Consider the following 9,417-nt stretch of genomic DNA (forward strand, 5'->3'; position numbering starts at 1 on the left):
AAGTGAATTGTTAAATTTTGAAAAATGAACACATCAAAGTGAAAAAGAAAATGAGAGCATTAAAACTTTCAAGTTTATATCATTCTCATTAAATTATAAAAAAGAAGAATCTTCAACATCCTTACGCTTGTATTAACTCATTCATGTGAAATATAAAAAATTAAGGGCCTCTTTTTTTTTTTTACTTTCAGTAACATTATATATTTTTTAATTTTTTCAAAAAATCTTAAAAAAAATATTTTAAAAAATTATAAATAAAAATATAAATCAATCAAAACTTACTTAAATTTAATTTCCTTTTAATATGATATGGAGAAAGAACTTCATTATCCATGTAATAAAGGTGGAAGTTGACATTGTTAGAAAGAAAATAATTTTATGTTATTCTTATTTAATTAGGCTAAAGTTTAGCTTATAGGTTCTCCACCTAATCTCTATCCTTTATATATGTATGTACATTTTACCTTTTGTTTTATTAGAATTTAGAATCATCAAATAATAATGACAGCTTTATTAGAAGATTATTATGGGTAAGGCACTATATGATTCATGTAGTCTTCTATCACTTTATTTGAAACTTAATTTAGAATTAACCTTGTATGGCCTAAACTTTCTTTAACTACTATCATAAATGCCACGATGATATGTTAGACCCTATGTGCAAATTAAAATGTGTGGTCTTCGTTTTATGATATAGCCATCTCAATAAATTGCACATGTATATGTCACGTACGGTTTAATTTAATAAGTAATAATAAGGGTAAATGGATCCATGAATTAAGTACTGGGTGTAAATTTATGTCCATGAGAATTAAAATACATTGCGCCGAGAGTTAAATTAATTATATTCCATAATATAAATTTAAAATGCTAATATTGTTTAAAAATATATTATATAATATATAAATTAATATTAAACTTAAAAGTTAATGTGTTAAAAATGTTTTATAATATATTTATTTATTTTGACAATTTATATATGATTTAATAATATTATTATTCAACAAAAAAATATACAAAGAAAAAATATATCGTTTTAATATAGATAATAATTATATTTAATCATTATTATTTTGTAATTTAATTGAATAATAATATGAATTAAATTTAATTGATTAAAAAGTTTAAAATTTTGTCTAGTAGTATATAATTATTAATTTAAATTTTATAATGGTTGATGATAAATGACAACTTAAAATAGAAAAATTAATTCAAAATTTAATAATTATAAAAAATTATACATAAATATACTATAAATAATAAAAATATTTCATTGAAGTTTATTCACTTGATTTCATATCATTATTTTTTATTTTTAAATAGTTATTTTTGTTTATTTTTTAATTTTTTTAAGTTATATTTAAATACTATGATACAGTATTAAAACTATTACATAAAATATAAGTATAAATATTTTTATTGTTTTGACAATAATAAAAATTGATATTAAACTTTTTAATTTTATTTTTCATAAATGATGACAATGTGTATTTTCAACAATATTGTTACAACTAAATGATATTAAAAAAATATAAATTGTTGAAAGAAAAAAGAAGTGATATATAGACGACAAAGACATTATATAATTTATGAATACAATTACACAAAGAAATAGAAAAAATAATGAATACAATCACATAATCACCTAATACATACGTTTAGCAAATTAAAAAAAAAGTATGGTTATCAATTAAATTCTAGTTGTGCAAAAAAATAATAAAAATAGAGATAAAGAAAGAGAAATATGTATGAAATTATATAAGAGAAGATAAAAAAATATGTGAAATGAATATTAATTTATATAGTGATGTAACCTTAAGATTAATGTAGGATATGGTAATTATACATTAAATTTTTAAGATATAATATTTTCTAAATTTAATGAAAAATTAAGGTGAAATTATTATATTGATTTACATTGAATTTTATTCCTTATAACGTTTCATAATTTTAATGAAAAATGTTATGATAATTTTTATTGTTTCTTTCTGTTTTTTTATTGTAGTTGAAGAAAGAAGAGTAGAAGCCTAAAAATGAATTCAGAACTATCAAATCCTATATGGCATCATGATAGAAACTAAAAAGATTAAAAATAAATATAAAAGCTACATTTAGCTCTCTTTTAATATATAGATAATAGATTATTATGTAATTAAAAATTATATAAATTAATATATATATATATATATATGTATGTATAGTGATTTTTATATTTAATAATTAATTTTTACTGTATATGTAGCACTTTTAAAATAATTTGTAACTCAATAAAAATGTAGGGAGTAAGCCAACATACAATTTAATGATTAAAGCATTTTGAGTATTTTATTTGAGTCGGGAGTTTTTCATGTTTAATTCTCTAATATCTCTTGTGTTAATATATTTAATGAAAAAAATATTTATTTGAAGGAGTAAGATAATAGGTTATATACTTAACAAGCTTTCAAAAAAATTTTTTTACGTAATTATTTATATAATTTTTTTATATTTTTTGTCAATAAATATCAAATTTTAAATTTTTAAGTCATAAAAATTATAATATCATATCATCAATTTATCGTACTAGTTTTAAAAAATATTTAAATTAACAAAAAGAACCACGTTTGTATCTTTAATATATATATATATATATATATGCCCATAAAATATTTGCATCCGTGCTTGCAACAATATACATATATTAGAAGCCTACAGCAATGTTCTGAAAATTGGTTCGAACCGGTTGGTCGAACCGGTTAAATTGTGAATCGGACGCTAAAGTGATTCGGATAATTAGAAAAACTGCAGAATTTGAAAACCGACGTTGAATCGATGAACCGGTTGGTTATCGATCGGTCGAATCGAATCGAGATTCGGCCGGTTTTTTAACCTTGCAGCAAAACGCTGTCGTTTTGTGCTTTGGGAACCCTAATTCCCTTTTTTCCTTCGCAGATCGCACTTTCGTCCAGCTGCTCATCACTCCAGCGTCTCACAGAAACACCCACGACCCACCACAGTTCAGCAAGGGTCAGAGAGTGTGAGACTGTAAGAGACAGAACGCCTGAAGCCCTCAACGCACTCATCTCCGTCGCGCCTTCAGCACTGTCACGCCGTTAGCAGCGAGGCACCGTCAGCTCCGTGGCGCCGTTGGATCCGTCGCGCCGTTAGATACCTCGCGCAGTCAGCACCGTCCCGCCGTCAGCTCCGTCGCGCACTCAGCTTCGTCGCGCCCTCAGCCACTTCGTATGTCACCTCCGTCGAGCTCTGCCTCTGAGAGAAAACAATAGAGAAGCGTTGAAGCGTTGAAGAAATTAAAGCCTGAAGTCCTTCGAGCTCTGAGAGAAAGCAGTAGATTTCCTCATTTCCAGGTAATTTTTAATTTAGTTATGAACATGATTTTGTGATGAAATCTGATACTGATTCTGATGAACTGAACTCTGACTCTCTGAAACTGTTATGAACTGATATAGTGATATGTGAACTCTGTGAACTCTGATGAAATTGTGATGAAATATGAACTGATTTTGTGACATGATTTTGTGAATTCTAATTTTGTGAAATCTGATTGTGTGAACTCTGATATTGTGACATGATTTTGTCATTGTGAACTCTGGTTTTGTATGCTCTGATTTTGAGAGATGATTTTGTGAACAAAGAATTTTTTGAACCTGAGATGTTGTTTGTATACTCTGATTTTGGAATTTGGATATTGTTTGTTCATTTATTGTGAACTTGAGAGTTGAGATTATTGGGTTGGATTGCTGGTAATATTTAGGTATGGAAGAAAGTATCAACCAAGACCTACCTAGGAATAATAATGCTGAAAATAATTCTGCTTTGAATGAACGTTCTCTTCCTCCCGCGAGTAACGAAAATCAGTCACAAACTTCTAGTGTTCGGGGGAAAACTGATCCTGCTTGGAGATACGTTGCTTTACAGAATATAAATGGAAAACCGCATTACCAATGCTTATTTTGTCTGAGTACTTTTGGGGGCGGGGGAATTAATAGAATGAAAAAGCATTTGGTGAAGATAGGTGGAGACATTAAGAAGTGTTCTAAGGTCCCGTATGATGTAGAAAAACAAATGGAAGGTTTATTGAAAGAGATTCAGAAAAGTAAAACTAGTAAAAGGAAAGTAAGTTTCAACGAAGAGGTGTTCTGCTCCATGTTTACAAAAAATGACAGTTCTGCTCCATGTTTACAAAAAAAACTACATTCTTAGCCAAGCATCTGCTTCTTCAGGGTGTGAAAGGAATTGGAATCTTTTTGATCAAATTCATACAACAAGAAGGAATAGATTGGAGCATGATAGGCTAAGTGATATTGTGTATGTTACATATAATTTGCGTCTTAAATCCAGGTAATATATATTTCATCCTTTCATTTTATATCATTAGATTTTGTATAGCTAATATACTAGGCTTATCATATATTGTATTTAATTTGTTAGGAATGAAAGAAAAAAAAGAAAGCAAAAGTCGCAATATGATCCTATCGATATTGAAACTATTAATAAGGTTGATTTTTGGGTGACGGAAGAGGTTGTTGAAAAAGAGCCTGATCTTCCAAGTAATATTGAAGACTTGCTTGGTGAGTATTATAGTTTATTGAACAGACAATAAATTACAATAGCTTTGATCTTTAATTTATTCATAATGTGTTATATTTTCTTAGATGAGATTGATGCTGATTTAGATCAAGGTGGTGGTGGTGGTAGTACTAGTACATTTTATGCTGCACCACTTGCTTTTTCTAGTCCAAGTAGTGAAAATGAAGGTGATGAAATCAATGACGCAAATCTGCAGCAAATTATGGAGGATTTTGATGGTTGATGACAAATTTGGCTCATTTTGATGCTGCTATGTTATGTTTGGTTGTTTGTTTGTTGACTTTTGAACTTTGAACTTATATTTGAATGAGATTATAACATTTGGTTTATGTAGTACTTTTAATTTGAATGATATTTTAAAGTTTATATTAGACTATAATTATATTTTCATGTGCTTATTTATATTTTATTTATTATTTTATTATAAAACGGTTTTTACGGTTCAACCACGGTCGGACCGGTTGAACCTATGAACCAGTGAACCAGTACCTAGAGCAGTTCGATGACTGGTTCGGTTTTCAGAACCTTGGTCTACAGTACTATAGTTATGGTTTTGGATTGACGCATGAGACGATATCATTAAGAGGGGTGCTACACATATAAGTCATTTTGGTTTACAAATTTTATAAATTGGGCCAAATCTAACACGTGTGTCACTGAACCATCTTCACGTGTTTCATCTTCTCTTCCTTTTTCGAATTTCTTGTCAAATTTTTTCGATCTCCTTCGTACATTTTCTCTTTACTTTTGATCTCTTTCTGTTTTTTTTTCATTTTCATGGTTTTTGAAATTAAGCTTTGAAATTGTTTTGAAGATGATGGAACTTCAGAAATACACCCGAACGATTACAAAAATATACCCAAACGATTACAGAAATACATCCAAAGAATTACAGAAATCCACCCAAATAGTTACAGAAATAAACCAAACGATTACAGAAATACACCCAAAGAATTACAGAAATACACCCAAAGGATTTAAGAAATACACTCAAAGGATTTAAGAAATACACCCAATATAGGAGGGAGACAGTATATTTCTTCTTAAAATCTTTTAATGTTTTGCTGGTTAAAGATGAGGCACATAGTAGAGACAATCTAGAAAAAAATCTAGAAGAACAGTAAAATAGTACCTTGAATAATGTTTTTTCGTTTTTTCTGGTGATTTTGATAAAGGAAAAAGAGAGAACGAAAATAGGAGAAGAAATTTCAATTAAAAAAGAAGGAGAAAGAAGTGGTGTTGGTAACGACGATAACAAGATAATGAGGGAGAAAAATTACGAAAAAAAGAATAAAAGACACGGAGAAAGAAGAAGAAGAAGAAAAAGAAAAAGAAGAAGAAGCACGGCAAAAAAAGAAAAAGAAAAAGAGGCGCAAAAAAAAAACTTGAAAACGGCATGAATATAAATAACTTATATGACTTGTATGAAAAAGTGCTTGTACGTGTATCTCATTATGGATTGTATTAGTTTTTTTAGTGGGTATTCTTAATTCTATCATCTCTTGAAGCTATTTGTTATAGATCGAAAAATGAACTGAAATGACCCCTCCCCACGAATTCTTTCGAATTGTGAGGCACATTAAAAAAATGGAATATATAAGCCCCCAAATAAAAATAAAGAAAACTAAGACATTATAGGGAGGGAGGGGTCAAACTTTTTTTTCTATTGGAAAAATCTTCTATACTTAATATTTATATCATCTTATATTTATATATAGGGAGGGTATATTGTTATGGTATATTGTAAAACTTAAAAACAAATCTCAAAATAAAAATTGAATTCAACTTTCAAAATCTATCAATTTAATATAATTAAATTTATAGAATAAAATCACAAAATAAAAAAAATAGTAATAGAAAAATGAATTTGAATATTCAATAGGAGTAATATATTCAGATTTATAGATTTTATTAATCTATTAAATTTCGAATCTATTCGAAATCCTCTATAAAGATTCTCTTCTCAAATTGAATACTATTCAATACTATTCTATTTATTTATTCTATTTATACGACTAATTTCTACGATTAATCCTTTTATATTATAAGTATTAATATAGAAGTATTAATAGAAAGAACTATTACTAAATTAATCTTCTATTAATAGATAAATCCTTATTAATAGAATAGGGAGATCTCATATATATATTTCATATATTTTCCATTTTTCGACTTTCTTTCAAATTACGCCTAACGGAGTATCAAACCTAGCTCTGCACAAATAAGATTGATATATTACGTATCAAATACGATTCAAAAATGCGGATATAGTCGAATGGTAAAATTTCTCTTTGCCAAGGAGAAGACGCGGGTTCGATTCCCGCTATCCGCCCCTGCCCTTAGTACTTTATTAAATCGATTATTAAATTATTAAAAAGTAATAAAAATTGTTAGAGTTGACTGTGATAGTATCTCCCCCCCTTTTCTTGAATTCCTGCTTTTATCAAAAACTGTTGCGGAGACGGGATTTGAACCCGTGACCTCAAGGTTATGAGCCTTGCGAGCTACCAAGCTGCTCTACCCCGCGGTAAAGAGAAGAATTGACAACTAATGCACAAACAAAGATTGAATGTGCCCCTTTATCATTCTGTACAAATAGAATAAACCATTTGTACAGAATGGTAAAGGGGCCCTCTTATGATCGTTGATCATAAAAATGAATAAAACATTGAAGAGAATTTTTCAACCTACCCTTACCAACTCGATCTTGTTGCACCAGGCAACAAAGATGCATTAACCATTTCACGAAGTATGTGTCCAAATAACCCAAAATCCCAATAATTTGCTCTTGGTCTTCCGGTCAAAAAACAACGTCGATGAAGACGTGTAGGTGCACTATTACGCGGTAGTGATTCTAACTTTCCATGAATTTCCCATTTTTGACTTAACGACGGAACTTTGCTTATTTCTTTTTTTGAGGATCGGCGAATCAAATAATATTTTTGTTCCAATTTTTTTCTCTTCTTCTCCCTCTCAATCAAACTTTTCCTTGCCATAATGGTTAATTTCCTATTAGTATCAATCAATCATACAAGTCGGATCCTAGATGTAGAAATAGAAGTAGAAATTGAATATAGAAGAGGTCTGTAAACCACCTTCGCAAACCAGACTTTTCGGGTTGGCTGTATAACCGACAGATGAGCTCATTAGCCATAGGACAGGCATGCATCATACGCATTTGTATGCTTTGCTTGGATTTGAACTTGTTTTGGTTTGCCTAATTGTTAAACTGTTCTTAACTGCTACTTGAACTATTTGCTGTAACTACTACCTAAACCTGTACTTTCCTTGTCTGTTTTGCCTGTGTTTGTTCTGGTGTGCTACTTTTGAGAATGAGATTTGATGCTGAATTGATGATTGTGTTGATTGATTGCGTAGTTGGTTTCTGATTAAAATGTTCTTATAAGAAAAGAAAGGTTTTGGATTTCTAAAAGATTAAATATTATTTCTTTGAAAAGGTTTTGAATGATGAGCTATTGGTTTTTAAAAGATTCACAAGGCAATAATAATCATTGAACTTGAAAACAGTTTTTTTATTAAATATCTTCTTATGACAATTCTGAAACTCCATAATGAGACCGTGTGGTTAGGTTCCCATCCCCCTATAACTTTACCTTTTTAGGAATCAGATGAAGAAGCATTATGAAGAGTTTTGGTTTATATGATGTTGTATTAATTAGATTATTTTTCTTCCCTCGTCCTTGTCATTACAATTTTGTAAGAGGGATAAGAGTTGTGTGTTTTATATGTATATTATATTATAAGCTATTATGTAAGAAATCTTGTATATGATTCTATGCCTGTTTGTTTTTTTTAAAGATATAGTGTTTATTTTCGGTTTTCAAAGAAATCAACGGTACAGTGTCGAGTCACAGGCTCCTATTTTAATATTAAGTATATAAAATAGTAGCAATACTTCTTGCTATCAGAGTGGCACAGCCGGAAGCGTGACATTTTGGTAGTGAGAGTGTTACAGAAAGAGAAAGTTCATTAAATTGAGTGAGAGTTTTGAGGTTAGAGATAGAGATTGTCGAGAATGAGAATCTGATATCTTTGGATGACGGTGATGGTGATATATGAAATATCGAGTGACGAACTTGATGAATTGCTAGGGGAAAACGTTCATAAATCTGCTGCAGAGGGGTATGTCTTGCTGGGCTGTGTATTTGAGATTTTGGTGTCTTTTGTTTGCTAATAATTGTATCTTGTTTCGCAGGGACAACCAAGCTGACCTGCGATTGACAGAAGGTCGCTATGTGTCCTCTGAAACGTAAGAAGCTTTATTATTTAATAAAATCTTGTTATCATGATTTGGATGTATTCTGTGAAACAATTTGGGTGTATTTTATTGATCAAGTTGGGTGTATCTTGTTTACTAAGTTCGATGTATATTTCGTTTGAATAACATGAAATCTGTTTAGACTACCGGTTGTGAACTTGGGAAGTGATGATCCTTCCTCTCAAGGACGCACATAACAGAGTAGTGTAAACCAGCCGTCTCAGAGCATGTAATTTCTCTTTCAAATAACCGTTACTTTTGTTCATCTATTACCTTCTACTTCTAATTCAGTATATATTTTTTTTTAGAAAAAAAAGCCCTTTATTATTTTATTCGAGAAAAAAAAGGCAGCAAAAAAAAGCAAAAACTGCAAGTATATAAGTTCTCAAAAAACAAAGCCCGTCTTCTTTTTGAATTGTTCGGGTGTATTTTTTGATCTTCTTTGGGTGTATTTTAGGTTGACTCCGACTGATTCGAATATGATGGTTGTTAGGGAACAAACGCCGTCGAAAGCTCTTGCAATGTGAGTTTTCCAAGAATATTTCAAC

At 29.8% G+C, this 9,417-nt stretch overlaps 1 protein-coding gene and 1 non-coding gene across 2 annotated transcripts in view; both read right to left on the reverse strand.

Annotated features, from left to right (window-relative positions):
- LOC107492841 (RNA demethylase ALKBH10B) overlaps positions 1-9,417 on the reverse strand; it is a 92,051-nt gene that overhangs the window by 35,841 nt on the left and 46,793 nt on the right. The gene's annotated exons all lie outside the window — the stretch shown is intronic.
- TRNAM-CAU (transfer RNA methionine (anticodon CAU)) lies at positions 7,044-7,117 on the reverse strand. Its single transcript has one exon. It is a non-coding gene; the product is annotated as a tRNA-Met (tRNA).

This window comes from Arachis duranensis, chromosome 6 (genome assembly GCF_000817695.3).
Source record: "Arachis duranensis cultivar V14167 chromosome 6, aradu.V14167.gnm2.J7QH, whole genome shotgun sequence".
NCBI classification, from domain to species: Eukaryota; Viridiplantae; Streptophyta; class Magnoliopsida; order Fabales; family Fabaceae; genus Arachis; species Arachis duranensis.